This window comes from Protopterus annectens, chromosome 8.part1 (genome assembly GCF_019279795.1).
Source record: "Protopterus annectens isolate FY-2018-M chromosome 8.part1, PAN1.0, whole genome shotgun sequence".
Taxonomy (NCBI): Eukaryota; Metazoa; Chordata; order Ceratodontiformes; family Protopteridae; genus Protopterus; species Protopterus annectens.
This window is the reverse complement of record NC_056742.1, coordinates 390,227,653-390,245,012: the sequence shown is the minus strand read 5'-3', so window position 1 is coordinate 390,245,012 and position 17,360 is coordinate 390,227,653. Positions and strand designations below refer to the sequence as shown.

At 44.1% G+C, this 17,360-nt stretch overlaps 1 protein-coding gene across 3 annotated transcripts in view; it reads right to left on the bottom strand.

The window, feature by feature from the left end:
* SIAH1 (siah E3 ubiquitin protein ligase 1) overlaps nt 1-12,146 on the bottom strand; it is a 539,100-nt gene extending 526,954 nt beyond the window's left edge. For 2 of the 3 annotated variants that reach the window (XM_044081961.1, XM_044081962.1), the window contains exon 1: nt 12,031-12,146. The gene's annotated coding sequence lies outside the window, so the exon portion shown is untranslated. The remainder of the gene's footprint in view (nt 1-12,030) is intronic. The other variant, XM_044081963.1, reaches the window with a different exon arrangement.
* Nucleotides 12,147-17,360: the final 5,214 nt, after the last annotated feature.

Below are 17,360 nucleotides of genomic sequence, written 5' to 3'. Positions count from 1 at the left end.
CCTTAGGAGTGGGTACCAGTGTTGCCTTGGCCAGTCCGGAGCAATGAGGATCATTTTGGTCTGTCTGCTCTGGTCTTCAATAGGACTTTGGGCAGCAGAGGAAGAGGTGGGAAGGCATAAACTGTCATTGATGTCCAACTGAAAGAGAGAGTATCCACTCTCCAGGCCTTTGGATGGAAGATCCTTGAGCAGAATTTTGTCAATTGATGGCTTTTGTGGGAGGCAAAGAGATCTATGTCTGGCCTTCACCATTCTTGGATTATTTCTGTAAAAACTTTTGGATGCAACTTCCATTCGTGTGGATCTGTCATATTCCTGCTTAGGTTGTCTGCCAGCGTGTTTTCCTTGCCTGGCAAGTACTGTGCTTGTAGTTCCATTTGTAAGTCCATGGCCATGTTCCAAAGTGACATGGCCAGTCTGCATAGGGGATAAAAATGTGTTCCTCCCCGCTTGTTTATGTACCACATAACTGTGGTGTTGTCTGTTCTTATCAATAGCTGGCCTGGTTGTAGAAGGTCCTTGAAAGCTATAATAGCATTTATCACTGCTAGCATTTCTTTCTGATTGATGTGAAGGTGATTTTCTTTTTGGGTCCATTTGCCCTGAATGCACCGGTCTGTCATGTGCGCCCCCAGGCATAGTCCGAGGCCGTCTGTTGTGATGACTTGATTTGCTTGAGGCTTGCTGAATGGAAGACCTGTGTTTGTTTGGCATGCTTGAGCCCACCACAGAAATTCCTTTTGCAGACATGGAATTAGGGTATTATTGTTTCCAAACTGTGGCTGTGTTGAGACCATATGTTTTTTAGGTACCATTGTAGTTTTCTCATATGCAGCTTTGCACATGGGATTAGTAAGATGCAAGATGCCATGAATCCCAGAGCCTGCAGGATTTTCCTTGCAGTCAGCCTGGTGCAATTTGCCAGTGTTCTGAAATATTGAATTAGTTGCCCCTGCTTCTCTGGCGTGAGGTAGGCCATCTGGGTGTTTGTGCCCAAATTGGCACCCAGGAAAATTATCTTCCGAGAGGGTATTGGTCTTGATTTCTCTTTGTTGACTGTGTATCCTAGAGAGTTTAATAACATTATTACATAAGCCAGATGTTTCAGAAGAATGTGCTTGCTGTCCGCTTGGATCAGGCAGTCGTCCAAATAAGGGTATATTTGTATCCCTTGAAGTCTGCAGTAGGCAATTACTGATGCCAGGCATTTCGTGAATACTCTGGGCGCAGTAGATAAACCAAAGAGCAATGCAGAGAATTGATAATGGGTTGAACCTGCAAGAAATCTGAGGTACCTTCTGCAATTTTGTCCGACTGAAACATGCAGGTATGCCTCCTTGAGGTCCAATGTTACCAGCCAAGACTCCTTGCCCAGCATGGGAAGAAGTTGCTGTAGAGTGAGCATCCTGAATTTTGGTACGAGTAAGAATGCGTTTAGGATGGAAAGATCCAAAATAGGTCTCCAATCTTTTCCCTTCCTTGGCACCAGAAATAGCCATGAATAAAAACCTTGACCTTGTTCGTGTGTAGGTACCTCTTGAATAGCTTTCATGTTTATAAGATATGAAATTTGCTTTTGTGCCTCTGCCCTTTGATTGTGTGGCAGGTTTGGTGTGCCTTTCATTTTTGGAAGGGTAAGAAAATGGAATTTGTAGCCTCTGTTTATAATGTTCAGGATCCATTTGTCCTTTGTGACAATATGCCAATTTTTTGAGAATAGTGCCAGCTTTCCTCCTAAGGGGGCTGCCATTTGAGACCTGGTTGGCATGCAAAGGGGAAAGTCATTGGTTTTGCTTTCTGAAAGATTGAGAGTTGCCCTCACCACCTCTTTGTGTAGGAGCTTGCCATTGTCTGCCTCTGTACGAGCCTTGTGTTTGTCCTATGCTCCTCGGGCGCCTGTATCTGCCTCTTTGGGGTCTGTCTGTGGCAGGAAAGGACCAGTTTTTGGAAGGCCAATTTCTACTAAAACGTGGGGGTTGAACCTGCAGAAATTCTTTCACAGTTTGCATTGATTTAGCCTTTTCCTCCATTTTCCGTAATACTTCCTCAGCATTTGCCCCAAGTAGTACATCCTTTTGAAGAGGGGCGTCTAGTAATTTAGCTTTGACATGATCAGGCAAGGCTTGTTCCTTGAGCCAGGCATGCCTACGTATGACTGAGCCTGGAACAGCAGCTCTACATGAGGCCTCTAGAGCATCAAAACCACATTGTAAGGTATGTTTACCCACTTGTTCTGCACTATGCATCAAATCCTGCAACTCCTTCATGTCTGGTTGTTCAGGTTGTGACATTTTACTTTTCAATTGAGATAACAGAAACTGTTGGTATTTTAGCATATGAAACTGACAGTTTAAGGCCCTCATGGATAAGGCAGCCGAGGTATATACCTTTTTTTCCCCACCTTTCTAAGGATCTGGAATCTCTCTCGGAAGGCAATGGGTTTTTGGCAATGGAGGCCTCAACTCCCTTGGGCCCCTGTGAGATGGTTTCTAGGTCAGCAGCATGGCTTTTGTATAGAAATTGGTGAGAGTCAGGAACCCTGTAGTACCTGTCAGGCTTAACTGGAGCTGGAGGAAGAGAGTCCAGGTTAAGGCTGGCCTCCGAGTAAACATCATCTAGGATGTCCAGGACAGGAGGTATAGCCAGAGGCCTGTGCTGGGGTAACACAAGAAATTCCCTGAGCCTTTTCTTGGAATCTGAATAATCCTGGCCTTCCCAGTGGAAGTGCTCCCTTAAGGTATGCAGAGTTTCACCAAATGAGTAATCCTCAGGGGGGGATACAGAAGGAATAGATTCCTCTGCATCAGAGTCTTCAAAAGGGGAGTAAGACTGTTCCTGATAATCAGAGTGCTCTGAAATAATGGAGCCCTGATCAGAGGAGAGGGAATCTTCCTCCACTCTGGGTCTTTTGTCCGGAGGTGGCCGAGAACCTCTGATTAGAGTAATTAAATCCTCAGCCATTTTAAGCATCTGTTCCTTAGGCATGAGGCCTGGAGATGGACCCTGTGTAGCTGGTCTCTTAGGGTGCATGGTAGCTTTAGACTTGGTGAAAGCCTTGATGGAGAAAGAAGAGGAAGGTCTGAAGACACATTGAGTGGAGGTGGACCTGTCCACATTCTGTGTTTCAACGCCAAGCGTGGCTTCGGTATCTGTAGTCAAGGTGGGGGCCGAGGAGCCTGCGACCTCGGGTACAGGAGACACCGCCAAAGATGTGTCGTCAGTAATCAGGGGCTGCGTAGGCACCTCGCTGAGAACCGGACCACGTGTAGTCTGCTTTGGCGTGGTGTCGGTAGAGGCCGTGGACCTAGAGTGTCGGTCCTTGTCTTTGCATTTAGACAAAACCGGAGTCGGAGTATCCGACAACATAGTATAGTTCAATGCTTTCCCAAAATAATGCTGGGCGAACTCCGCCCGACGCTTAATAGTGCGTTTGTTGAATGCAGCACAAGAGCGACAGAACGAGACGTCGTGGTCTGGGCCTAAACAAGGTATACAGAGGGAATGGAAATCCTTGTGCGGTATTTGCTTCCCACAAGAAATACAATTATTAACTTTGTCTGACATCGGTCAGAGGCAAGAAAAAGTATCCCCAACGGGGTACTTAGCTTTTAAGAAGACTTCTGTTCCAAATTTTTCGTAATCTCAGGAGCTGGCCGACCGGCACTTGCGAACTGCTTCTGCTTCGGGCACCGCGCGGCAAGAAAGACTGAAGAAAATGGCGTCGGCTGGTTCTTTTATACCCCTGTCGCACTGACGTCAGGGAAGAAGAGACGACAACCGACGCCGGACCTAGACTTTGGAATTCGGCCGACCGAGGACCCACCTGACGGCAGGAGAACCCATCTGTTATGACTGCAGCTGTATGCACGATGAACATCAGGTCTATATCTGGGCTCCCCCATTTGCTTGTCAACATGTTGAAAATCCTTGGTTCTAGTTTCCACTCCTGTGGGTCCATGAGGTTTCTGCTTAGTTCATCTGCCAGTGTGTTTAGTTTTCCTGGCAGGAATTGAGCTTGTAGATGCACTTGGTAGCTCAGGGCTGTGTTCCACAATGCCATGGCTAGTCTGTAGAGGCGGTAAGAATGTGTACTCCCGTGTTTATGTACCACATAATGGTACTGTCAGTCTTTACCATTAATTGTCCTGGAAGAATGTGGTCCTTGAAGGCTGTCAGAGCAATCTGTACAGCTCGCACTTCTTTTTGATTGATATGCAGGTGCATTTGACTTGTGTTCCATTTGCCCTGAATGCACTTCCCTGCCAGATGAGCTCCCCATGCATAGTCTGATGCGTCTGTTAGGGTTTGGGCAGCAGGGGGTAGTGCGAATGGTAGTCATAGGTTCATAGGCAGGTACTAGGCAATTGGCCCGAGGCCCTATATAAGCCTAGCCAAAGGTACCCTGGCTTTCGCCACCCAAGAAAATTATCTTCCTGTGCCACTGTCGAGCGGAGCCACAGAAGTGATCCCTGGGGTGAATTTCCCATCTCCCATCCAATCATCAAGATTTTTCTTGAACAGTGCTAATGAGGAGCTTTGTTTGATACAGATAGGTAGTTTGTTCCAGAGTATGGGAAGTCTCTGCGACAGGAATCTATCCCTCCAGCATGTTCTGTTTATTGTGGTGACTAGGTTTAGGTCCCTAGAGCGTGTAGCTCATAGGGATTGGGATTTCTTTAAGTGGAGCATATCTAAAAGCTCTGAGTTTGACATAGCTTTGTGTGTTAGGCAGAGATCGCCTCTGAGTAGGCGATATCCAACGGAGTAAAGCTGCAGTTTTTTGAGACTGACTGCATAGGGCATCTCTTTGAGGCCGGTAATACTCTTTGTGAGGTATTTCTGTGGCCTTTCAAGTTGTTGTAGATTTCTTGTGAGGTACATACCAAAAGGGGCATTGTACTCTATATAATGGGTCTAATGAGTGACGAGTAGAGGGGAACAATGACCTCTTTTTTCCTGGATGAGGAATGAGACTTGAGACTTTTCCTGGTACCCAGTTTTGGTCCCTTGTTTTGGTGGCAGGCCTCTGCCCAAAGGAACTCTAGGCGTAGGCAAGTTATGATAGGAATCATTGCTTCTAGATCCTGAGAATGTTGACACCATAGGCTTCTTAGATATCACTGTAGTTTCCTCATATGCAGTCTTGAATATGGAATTAGAAGAATGCAGGAGGCCATGAACCCTAAGGCTTGTAATACTTGCCTTGCAGATAGCAGGGTTTTTGTGGCCACTTGTTTGAAGTAGGTTGTCAAATTAATTTGTTTCTCTGGCATGAGGAAAAACATCTGGAAAGTTGTATTCAAGCTTGCTCCCAGGAATATAACTTGTTGACAGGGTACCAGGTGTGATTTCTTTTAGTTTATTGTGTACCCCAGACAAGTTAGCACCCTTTGTACAAAGGCCAGATGATTTAAAAGTATGTCCTGGCTTTCTGCCTGAATTAGACAATCATCCAGGTATGGGTATATTTGAATATTTCTTTGCCTGCAAAATGCAATAACTGGAGCTAGGCACTTTGGGAATACCCTGGGCACAGTAGATAAGCCAAAGGGCAGTGCAGAGAACTGACAGTGAGTGTAGCCTGCTTTGAAGAGTAGATATCTTCTGCAAGATTCCCTGATTGGGATGTGCAGGTATGCTTCCTTTAAATCTAGTGTTGCCAACCAGGCTTCTTTGCCTAGCATAGGCAGCAGCTAGTGAAGAGTCAGCATCTTGAACTTTGGAATCACCAAAAAGGTGTTTAAAGTACACAGGTCCAGGATACAACACCATGAATCGTCTTTTCTGGGCACCAGGAAGTCTCAAGTAGAAACCTTGTCCCTTTTCGTCTTCTGGTACCAAATGAATAGCCTCCGTGCTTAAGAGAGAAAGTACTTGCTTTTGGGCCTCTGCCCACTGATTTGGGGGTAGATCTGGCCACCCGCTTGGTGATGGTAATGTGTGGAAGTGAAATCTGTATCCCTGGGACACTATTTAAAACCCATTTGTCCTGGGTAATGTGTTCCCAGTTCTTTGCATGAAGAGCAATCCCCAAAGGGGCAGTCATTGAGAAGTGCGTGAAAGTTTTAAAAAGAAGTCATTGAGACAGTTTACCATATGCGGGGAGTTTTATTACTCCCAGATTTGGAAGTGGAGGCCTCCCACTGCTTAGTCCTGTGCGTACCCTGGGACTGAAGCCTGGGAGCTCTGCTGGATCTGGGTTTGGACTAAGAAGGTCTGGAAGAGGCAGGAAGGACCAATTCTTGGAAGGCCAATGCCTACTAAACCTTGGAGGTTGTACTTGCAAAAACTCTAACAGTTTGCATAGATTTGGCTCTTTCCTCCATCTTAAGAACTTCTTCTGCCTTGTTGCCAAACAGGCAGTTCATAGGTAGGTACTAGGCTATCGGCCCAAGGGCCTACGTAAGCCTAGCCAACAAGGTTCCCTGGCTTACGCCACCCAAGAAAGTTATTTTCCTGTGCCACTGTCGAGCAGAGACCCAGAAGTGATCACCGGGATGCATTTCTCATTTCCCATCCACTAAAGAAGATTTTTCTTGAAGAGTGCTAATGAAGAACTTTGCTTGACATAGATGGGTAGCCTGTTAGAGTATGGGAAGTCGCTGGGACAGGAATCTATCCCTCCAGCATGTATTGTGGTGACAAGGTTTAGGTCCCTAGAGTGTAGCTCAGAGGGATTGGGATTTCTTTAGGTGCAGCATGCCCAACAGCTCTGGGTTTGACATAGCTTTACATGTTAGGCAGAGATCACCTCAGAGTAGGCAATATGCTACACAGTAAAGCTGAAGTTTTTTTGAGGCAGTCAGTGTAGGGCATTTGTTTGAGGCCAGTAATCCTCTTTGTGAGGTACTTCTGTGTCCTTTCCAGCTGCTGCAGATGTCTTGTGAGGTACATTCCAAAAGGGGTGTTATACTCTATAATGGATCTAACGAGTGTCAAGTAGAGGGGAACAATGACCTCTTTTTTCCTGGATGAGAACTCTTATGATGAGGTGTGCCACGTAGAAGGACTTCCTGACTACTGCGGCGATGTGACCAAAGGAGAGACTACTGTTCACCTGGATCCCAAGGTCTATTATCACATATTCGGTGTTAAGTAGATTGCTGCCTATGTGGTAGTTCATGGGTACAGAGTTTTTACCAAAGGGGATGACACTGCACTTTTTGGCATTGAGCTTGAGGCCATGGCTCCGACACCAGGCATCTGTCTCAGCGAGGACCTTCTGTAGAATGTCCACATCATTTGGGGACTTTACTATGGCTCCTAGTTTGCAGTCATCTGCGAACTTAGTTAGTTAGCCAGAGGCCTTCTGTGTTAGCCTGTACTTCAGAGAAGTAGATACCAAACAGGAAAGGTCCCAGAACGGAACCCTGTGGTATTCCACTTGTCACTGCTTTGAGGTCAGATTTGGAGTCTGCAACTTTTACAGTGTGGGTTCAGTCAGTGAGCCAGTTGGCAACCCATCTTGTGATGTAGGGATTTATACCTAGTATAGTTTAGCTATAATTTCAGCATGGGGGATGGTGTCGAAAGCCTTGGTGAGGTCAAGATAGGCTGTGTGAACCACCTTACCCTCATCTATGGCTTTGGTGACTGCCTCAAAGAAGTCAATCAGGTTCAGGAGGCATGATCTGCCTTTCACAAACCCGAACTCTGTGGGATCCAGAATCTGGAGGTTACCAATGTCTTTGTTTACAAGTTCCATGATGATGCATTCCATGGCCTTGCAGACCAGGCTCGTCAGGCTAATAGGTCGATAGTTTCTGGGATCAGTGGCGGCTCCCCCTTTGTGGAGTGGGATAACTGTTGCTGTGTGCCATTCAGTGGGCACAAAGCCTGATGCGAGGCTATTACTGAACATGGTGCTTAAGTGGGGAGCCAGTTTGTTCTGAAATTTGTGTAACACACAGCCTGGGATGTCGTCCGGTCCCATGGATGCTGTGTTTATGGCTTTAGAGAGTGCAGCTTTTACCTGCGTAGTTGTGATTACAGGAACTATACATTTTTCCTGTATAGATATGGGCCCTTTACCCTCCACCCCACCCCCTAAAGTTAGCACTGAACCTATCTGCCAGGATGTTGGCAATATCAGTTGGTTCTGTAATTTTTGGGGCATTGTGCTGTAACTCAAAGCAGATATGGGCCTTGCCATAGAGATTCTTGACATAGCTATACGAATGCTTTGTGGTTGTCCTTAGAATTAGTGGTAATTTTGTTTTCCAGGCGGTCCTGGTTTAAGGGAGCATCCAGTAATTTTTCTTTAGCATGATCTGGCAAGAATTGCTCCTTAAGCCAAGCATGCCTTCTAAGTACAGACCCAGTTACAGCAGCCCTGCAAGATACCTCTAGTGAATCAAAACCACATTGCAAAGAATGTTTTCCAACTTGTTCAGTTGAATGCAGTAAATCCTGTAAATCCTTATTTTCAGCACAATCAGGAATCAACATCATTTTCTGTTTAAGCAATCCAATAATATGCTGCTGATACTTTAACATATGAAACTGGCAGTTTAAGGCCTTAATGGCCAAAGTTGCAGAAGTGTATACCTTCTTACCCCATCTATCCAGCGCCCTGGAGTCTCTATCAGAGAGGGTAGGATTTTTGGCAGTAGTAGCGTTAATGCCCTTGGGTGCCTGAGAAATGGTCTCAGGATCCGCAGTAGGATTTTTAAAAAGGAACTTGTGAAAGTTAGGAACCCTGTAATATCCAACAAGTTTTCTGGGAGCAGGAGGTAGAGTCAGGGGCCAAGCTAGATTCCAAAAAGGCATCATCAACAATGTCTAGTACAGGAGGTATGGCTAAAGGCCTGTGCTGGGGCAGGAGTAAGAAATCCCTAAGCCTCTTTTTAGAATCAGAGAAATCTTGACTTTCCCAACGAAATGTTCCCTGAGAGTATGCAAAGTTTCATCAAAAGAAATTCTTTGGCGGTGATGGGGGGGGGGGGCAGAGGGAAGAGAGTCCTCAGAATCAGAATCCTCATAGGTAGATAACAGTAAATCCTGGTCATCAGAAGAAAAACAGAAAATTCAGAATCCTGGTCAGAAATATCATAAGTAAACTCAGTCCTAGGTCTTTTAGAGGGGGAAGGCTGGCTTCCCCTGATTAAAGTAATAAGGTCTTCAGCCATTCTTATCATTTGATTTTTAGGCATAGAGGCCTGACCATGCGGTCTGGGCATCAGTTTTCTAGGCATGGTTCGAGTTTTAGGCCTTGAAGAAGATGGCATTGGTATAATACGCAAGTCAGTAGGCCTGAATACTCCCTCAGAAGCCAGTGCCTGCACAGCTGCTCCGGACCCATCTAAGGTAGAGACATCCGCAGGTCCCACGGTTGAAGCATCTTGCGGCATACCAGATTCCGAACAGGTCTCAGCAGAGGCCTGCGAATCTGAAGTAGCGGGTATCAGGGGCTGCGAAAGTGTCTCACTGAGTACCGGCGAACTGGCGACTGGCTTATGAGAAGTGTCGTCGGCAGCTTTGGACCTAGGCAGTCTCTATCTTTACGTTTTTTCAGAATGTCAGTAGTTGGATGCCTTACCGAAGACATATCAGGATAATTGAACCGAGCTCCAAAATATTTAGAAGCAAAAATATACAGACGACACATAGTTCGTGGTTTAAATAAGGCACAAAATAGACAGCGAGGTACGTCGTGGTCGGGGCCTACACAGGGAATACAGTACGAATGAAAATCTTTATGAGGTATTTGCTTTCCACAAGTAATGCAATTATTTACTTTTACTATCGGTTTAGAGCAAGAAAAAAAGTTTCCCCAATGGGGTACTTAGCTTTTAGCTGAAGACTTCAGTTCTGAAACTTGAAAACAAAAATTTCAGGAGTCGGCCAACCGGCACTTGAACTGCTTCTGCTTCAGGCACTGCATGGCAAGAAAGACTGGGGTAACGGCGTCGGCTGCATGTTTTATACCCCTGATGACCTGACATCATGGAAGAAGGGACAACAACCAACACAGGACCCGAGACTTTGTTAATCAGGCCAACTAAGGGCTACTGCAAGCAGATAACCCAAATGTGAGGACTGCAACAGTGAAACACAAAGATCAACAAATGGCCACTGCAGGTTCACCATCGGCTGAGGCACAGAATGAGCCTGCATAGTTGTCAAGGGCTGTCTGGTAATTTGTTTGGCACTTTCTAGGAACTAGAGAGGTTGAATCAGCAGGATTACAGAAAGTATCCATTCTGAGACCTAGCAAGATACATCAGATGCAACTAGGATCATTGAAGAAAGTCAGTCAGAAGGCAAGTTATCAAAAGTCTACACAAACAGCACTTACTCATACACACAAAGTTCCCAAAACAGAGTAAAGCACAAGCAGTGCACTAAAATTGTCAGAAACCCTTTAAAAGTAAAAGTAAAATTAGTCTGACAGATATGAATATTAGTTAAGTTGGCAGTGTAAACACAAGCAATACAAGCCCTGTTTTGCCTTGGTCCAAATGAAACTGTCATAGGAGGTTACTACGCTAATGGCCCTGGGGCCTTTACAAGCCTAGCCAAGAGTTTACCCCCAAAAGAAACCTCAGTCAGCACCTGTCACCCCTGTCAATGATGGACACAAGTGAAACCCCTGGGACAAATCTGTGGTTTACCATCCACTCGAGGTTGCGCTTGAAGGTTAGCAAGATGCTCTGTTTGACGTGTATGGGAAGTCTACTCCAGAGATGGGGCAGCATCTGGGAGACAAACCTGTCTCTCCAGCAGGTTTTGTTGATGTCGCATATCAGACTCAGGCCTTTTGAGTGGGTAGTGAGTGAGGAGTTAGACTTATGGATATGGAGCATCTCTAGTAGGGCAGGGTATGAGATTGCCTTGTAGGCGAGACACAGATCACCGCTGAGCAATCTGTACGATAGTGACAGTGATTTGAGCCTGTCTGCAAAGAAAGGTGTTGCAGGCCATGAATTCTCTTTCTGAGGTATTTCAGTGACTTTTCCAGTTGGTGCAGGTGTTTGGAGAGCCACATCCCAAACAGGGAGTTATACTCAATTATTGGTCTAATAAGGGAGGAGTACAGAGAGGTAATAACCTTTTTTCTGGATACAATCCCTTTACTTATGAGATGAACCAAGTAAAAGGCTTTTCTGAACACTGCCACTACATGATGGTCGAAAGTGAGGTCATCAACCAGAGTGCCCAGGTCTCTCACCACAGGATGTGTGCTTAGGGGTCCCACATTTAAAGTTTCCGTAAGCAGTACATTTCTACATCAAATAAGCCTCCACACTAGCCAAAGCTAAATCAGCATTCCCAGACATGGGGACTACAAAAGATGTACACAAAAGTCAGAATACTTTTTTTTTTCTACATATACTAAAGACATTAAAGTGTGACAGGTTTTCTCCAAACAGGACTTACTGCCAGAAAGAAAGCCAGAAAGACCATATGATACTCTTGTGAAAATTTCTACTCATGACTCCTTTATCCCTCCTCAAGACTGAGTGTGACCTCAAGCTTTTGGAAACTGGCTGATTTGGGTCTTGACAAGACAACCCATATTGCCTGAAGGCAGTATAATGAACACTATTTTCTTCAAGTATTACAGAGCTCAGTCTTCTTCAGGTACTAGAGAAAAGAGTCTGCTTCCTTAGAGTTTTAACAGTGCTCCTTGCAAAGACCAAGAATCTACCCACCCTCATTGGGCACTTTCAACTACCACCAATTCTATGGATAATGAACTAGGAACTGAGGTTTCTTCTTCCATTGTCTACAGATGGCATAGCTGACCTACTTGGTACCTATGGCATTGCTTCATATAATGTTCCTCTACCAGGCAGTGAAGGTAATGCCACTGCCTGTTGTATGGTAGCCACAAGAACATTTTGAAGACAGGAAAAAAACAATATCAAATCACAAACAAGAGGGTAGTCACCACTGTTAGACTTCAAGAATTCAGTCCATGATATTAGAATAACGATAAAAATCTAACTACATCTAACAATCCACATGCAAATATGCTAACATAAAAGAAGTGACCAAAAGGGAAGAAAGGCCATACAAAAAACTTACCAGTCAGACCATGGGGCTACAGTTAAGATCTGGATTCTTCCCACCCATTAATCTTTCAATCTTCTATGATCCACCAAGACTCTCAAGTTCAGTCCTAATATAATGAAAAAGGCAAGTGAAGCAGAAATTAGGAAAAAACATGTTAATTGCTAAAACAATAAAACCAAAGCACAGGCCAGTAACTTAACTTTAGTGAAAACTATTCTCCTGGTTCATTTCTAACTGGTATGACAAGCCATGACATGACTACAGAATGCTGGCAGTGATGAATCCTTACTGACAGAATGCCGAAGTCCACTGGCCCTCAGAGTCTCATTTGTGACAATTTGGCAGGGGGCAGGTGGGACAGACTGAACTGGACGAAAATCAGACAGCATGGATCTACATTTTATATAAGTACGTAAATTCTGAATCCAATGCATTTTCAGCAGTTTCAGCTATGGGACAGATTTCCAAGCGTACAGTCCAAGGTGGTATCAAGGAAGGACATTCCTGAAAATGGTACAGCCAAAAGATGAGTTCTAGACTGTCCACCCAGTTTACAATGTGACACAAATGTGTGAACTATTGACTAGTAGTTACACAAACATCAATAGGAAGTCTACTGGCAAAGGCCGTAGAAGTGGCCAACACCCTTTATTTTATTTATTTACTGACATTTGTTAACCGGGTTAGTCCAACTGGGCTTGTGGCCCATTTTCAGTGGAGACCCGAGGAGAAAAGCTCCAATAAAACAGAAAAAATACAGTTTACAAGATAAAATGCAAGAAGCAGTTATATATACAACTTTGTACTTGTACATTCAACATATGGAGATTACACAGAAATAAAAATTCTTAAGACAAGGAAGAAAGATACTAATAGTTGAGCAGGGTAACTAAGTATATACATTATTTACATCAATTCAAAAAAACAAACTTCAAAGAACTTCAACAGTGGTGGTTTCATGTCATTTGAGTAGAACATAATTTCTGAGGCAGAGAAATGCCTACATATAAAAAAGGAGGGGAAAAAACAGAAGTAGAGAGGGGGATTTAAGTTGGGGCTTGACAGGGGCAGGTTTTGGAGTTAGGTAGATGAAGTTTAAGTTTCTCTCTGAAATGAGATGGGTGTACTATACTGCATATTTCTCTAGGAAGTTTATTCCAAGCTTGAGCCATAGAGTACTTCTATAGGAGATTGCCCACTGATTTTTTGGGATAATATATTTGTAGTAGATGCTGGTTAGATGTCCGGAGGGTACGAGGTGGAGAGTAGATGGTGAAGACAGAGAAGGACATGCAGCAGGCTTATAAAGAATAGTGTGCATCATTTGAAGTTGGGCTAATAATAGATGTGGGAGTTCTAGTCAACAGAGAGTTTAGAGCAAGGCAGTGGTGTGTATTGTAGGGAGAGCAGGTGATGAATTCAGCTATATCATGACAGGTTTGCTGGAGTTTGTTTAGGCTAGTAGTTTGTACAGGTGCAGCGTACAAAAGTGATTGGAGAAGCAGAGCTTGAACAAAGGAAGAGTTTGGAGTTAGTAGTTAATCTTTTGTGGCGGTATAGTAAACAGAGCTTCTGATTTGTCTTCTTGATGCATTGTAAGATGTGCAAGTTGAAATTGAGTCCATCATCAATAATAACGCCTAGGAGTTTGGTGTGGGATTCGGGTTTAACAGTAGTGTTATTTAAGGAAGTGATGGCAAAGGAGGATTTTGTGGTGAGCTAGAGATTGAGGGAGAAATAGTAAGAGTTTGGTCTTTTTAGGGTTGAGGATCAGTAGATTAATAGATAACCAGCTTTCTGTGGCTAGGAAGACCTGTTGAGTGAGGTCATGGGAGTTCAGAGATGTTATTTGAGGTAGAGATCAGAATAGAATCATCTGCGTATTGTATGAGAGAAGATATATTGCAAGCTGTATGAAGATCACTGGTGAAAATCTTACATAGAAGGGGCCCTAGGATGGAGCCTTGTGGGACCCCTTGCTGGGACAGGTTAAGAAAGGACAGGAAGAGGAGAGCCATTTTACTGATTGTTCCCTACAAGATAAGTAACTGGAGACCCAGGTAACTCCTATTGAGATTAGCAAGTTTGGATACTAGTAGAGTATGGGAGACTGTATCAAAAGCTTTAGATAAATCAAGGAAGAGACAAGAGATCAGTTTGTCATCTAGGGCCACAGCAATGGTATGAGTGAAGGATAACAGGGCAGTAGTTGTGCTGTGGTTAGGACGAAAACCATGTTGGGTGGGAGTGAGCAGGTTGCGATCAAGGAGGTGTTTGAGTAGTTGTGAATGGATACATTTTTCAAGTATCTTGGAGAGGGGGGATAGAATGGCTACAGGTCTATAGTTAGATGGGTCAGTTGAGTTACCACCGTTATGCAAAGGGATAATGTAAAAAGATTTCCATAACAGAGGGACAGTAGACTCTTGTATAGATCTGTTAAGTATGGATACTGGGTAGGCAATGGAGTCTGCAGCAAGTTTAAGGAAGGAGGGAGGTAGGTTATCTGTAGAGGGAGAGCAAGGTTTGAGCTTTTAGAGAAAAGTGACTGATATGGGAAGTAGAAACAGGGTGTAAAGAAAAGGGGGTTTGTTAGATGGGTTGAGAGGGGTTGGCAGAGGAGTAGAATTACAGCTGGGAGGCATGAGTGTTTGAATAGTTTCAATGAAATGTTTATTAAGCAGAGTAGCTGTTTCAAGAGGAGGTAAGTTAGGGTAGGGGGAGAGGGTTTCTGGGGGAGCCAGGAGAAAGTATTTTATTAATGGATGTCCAGAACTCTTTAGGGTTGGATTTGTTATTAAGTTGGGCAGTGTTATAGAAGGACTCATTATTATTGGTATGATTTTTAATGAGATTTCTCAGACATCTGTAGCTGTGAAATAGGAGTAAGTCTTTAGTTTTTATCCAAGCTTTCTATGCTTTGTTCTTTCAAGCATAAGAGATTTTTTTTTTTGAAAGCCAGGGAGCATGGATAGATTTTAGTCTGATTTTCCTGCAGGGGGCGAGTGAGTTCAGGGTGTCAAGGAAAACACTATTAAATCTACTTATGAAATCATTGAGAGGAATTTGCTTGTGGATGGACCAGTCTATGGATGATGAGACAGAATTAAACTGGCCTAGGTTGAAGTTGGAGAGTTTGCGACAAGTCTCTATAGAGGTGAGATTTTCGAAGTTGGAGGGCATGTCAAAGGACAGAGATAGGTAGGTGGTCACTAAGTTGGTCTGGGTGTGTTGTAGGGGTATGGTATAGTGAAGGGGAGTTGGTTAGTATCCAGTCAATTATTGAGCCAGAGTTTGTTTTTTTGTAGAAGAGTTGGAGATGATATAAGCCGGTGAAAACCATGTAGATTTATACTAAGTTGGGGAGAGTCAATTTTCAGTTTGGACCAGTGTATGTTGACATCACCCAATATGAGGGTTTCATGTGGTATATTATGGGAAAACCAGGATAAAATTATCTCACTGATTGCCAAGTTGTTTCCTGGAGGGATATAGATGGAGGCAATAACTAGGTTTGTATGGGTGTTGAGGTGGTAATTTAGAACTAAGAGTTCTGCAGGATGAAAGTCAGGAAGGGGTGTGGGAAATGGAGAGAGGTTGGGTAACTGAGTCTAAGATGGCTACACCACCTCCTTTTTTTTGGTGTTCTGTCTGAGCAGTAGATGTTATAACCCGATGGGAGTATTTCCTTACTTGAGATATGTGGCTTAAGCCATGTTTCAGATAAAGAAATAATATGTGGGGGTAGTATGGGCTACCCATACATGGAATTCAGTAATTTTGTTGGTTAGGCTCTAAATGTTGAGGGCATATTAGCAGGTGAAGAGACTGGTAGAGTAGACAGGTAGGAGAGAGAGATGTTCGAGACAGTAGGGGAGGTAGTGGCTACGGGAGAGTTTGAGGGTCAAGGGTTAGGGTGGAGATCGCCAGATGCAAGCAAGCCATTTAGTAGATAAAACTTTGTAGTAATGGCTAGGTGTAGTTTATGCAACTTAAGTTTAGGTTTATAAGTAGGAGGGTATACTTGCACTCTGTATAGTTTGTGATAGCATGAGGTGGGGAGATATAGAAGAAGGAGGTTGCATTGTGGTTGTTGGTAAATACAGGTAGGAGAGAGAGATATTAGGCTAGGAAGGTAGTTATGATAAGCTGTTAGAGTTGAGAGTAGGAGAAGTGAGGTGAAAATTATAAGGTGTTTCATTGTTTACGAGTGGGACGGGAGAGGAGGAGTGGCTGTGGAAATGGTTAAACTAAGGAAGTGATGAAGTAGAAAGGGTTAGTAGGAAGTTGCTTGTTATTGGATGTTTGGGAAAGGAAGGGTGGGGGGAGTGTATGGTATAAAGGAAATTGTAATGGGGTGGGTGAGAATGGGGGTAGGGGAGCAAACGGAGCGGGGCTAACACCCAGGTCACAGCAGCGCATACAAGAAACAAGAATAATCAGTGAAATCAGTAAAAAAGCAGTAAGACAGGCTAGGGAGGGAGAGAAAAAAAGGTGGTTGACACAGAAAAAAGCCAGAGAAGAGTATGCACTGAGAAATCAGTCTTACGAGACAAGAATGCAACAGGGGAAAATATCAGTCCAAGTTGGCAACAGCTAAGGACACAGCTGTCTGTTGAAGTAACGCTAGGGCAGAGAAAGCGGGAGAGGCAAAAACAGAAACAAGTCAGCAGTGTGACTTTAGCGGAGGGACAGTATCAGGTAGTCACAAAAAAAAATAGTTAAAGTCACAAAAACAGAGGCCAGATACATGAGAGACCAGTGAAAGGTCGCAGGGGCAAAGGAAAGGTTGAGAAAAGTGACAAAAGAAGGGCAGTGGAATAAGGAGAAAGAGAGGATATAATAAATAAGTTAGTGCTGCTGGTGTCTCTACTCTTGTGCTAGTTTCCATGTAGCGAACAAGCACATTCAAAAACAGATTATGCTTGTGTAATGACCCCTAATTTTACATTGCAGAATGCCACAAACAGCTGATGCAGAAGTTACGTTATACCATAATGTTCCATCTGTATTGTCAATCTTCATTCTTTCCTCACAGATGGGTTCAAATCCGCTCTGTTGGATCAGACTCTGCTGATGCTACATCCCACAGACACCAGAAAGTACAGTTGTGTACACTTACCATAAATGTAGATATTAGAGTGTATTCACGGTTGCAGTCAGCACACTTTGGTTACCTGCCTGCAGGTAGCCCACAGTTGGCCCGAATACTAGAGTTTTAGGACTTCTGTGTCGGATGCGGTCACTTCTTCCATGACGTCAGGGCTATAAAACAGGCAGCTGATGCCATTACATCAGTTTTTCTTGCCCCAAATGTCAGGAGCCCCCAAATAGGAAGGGGT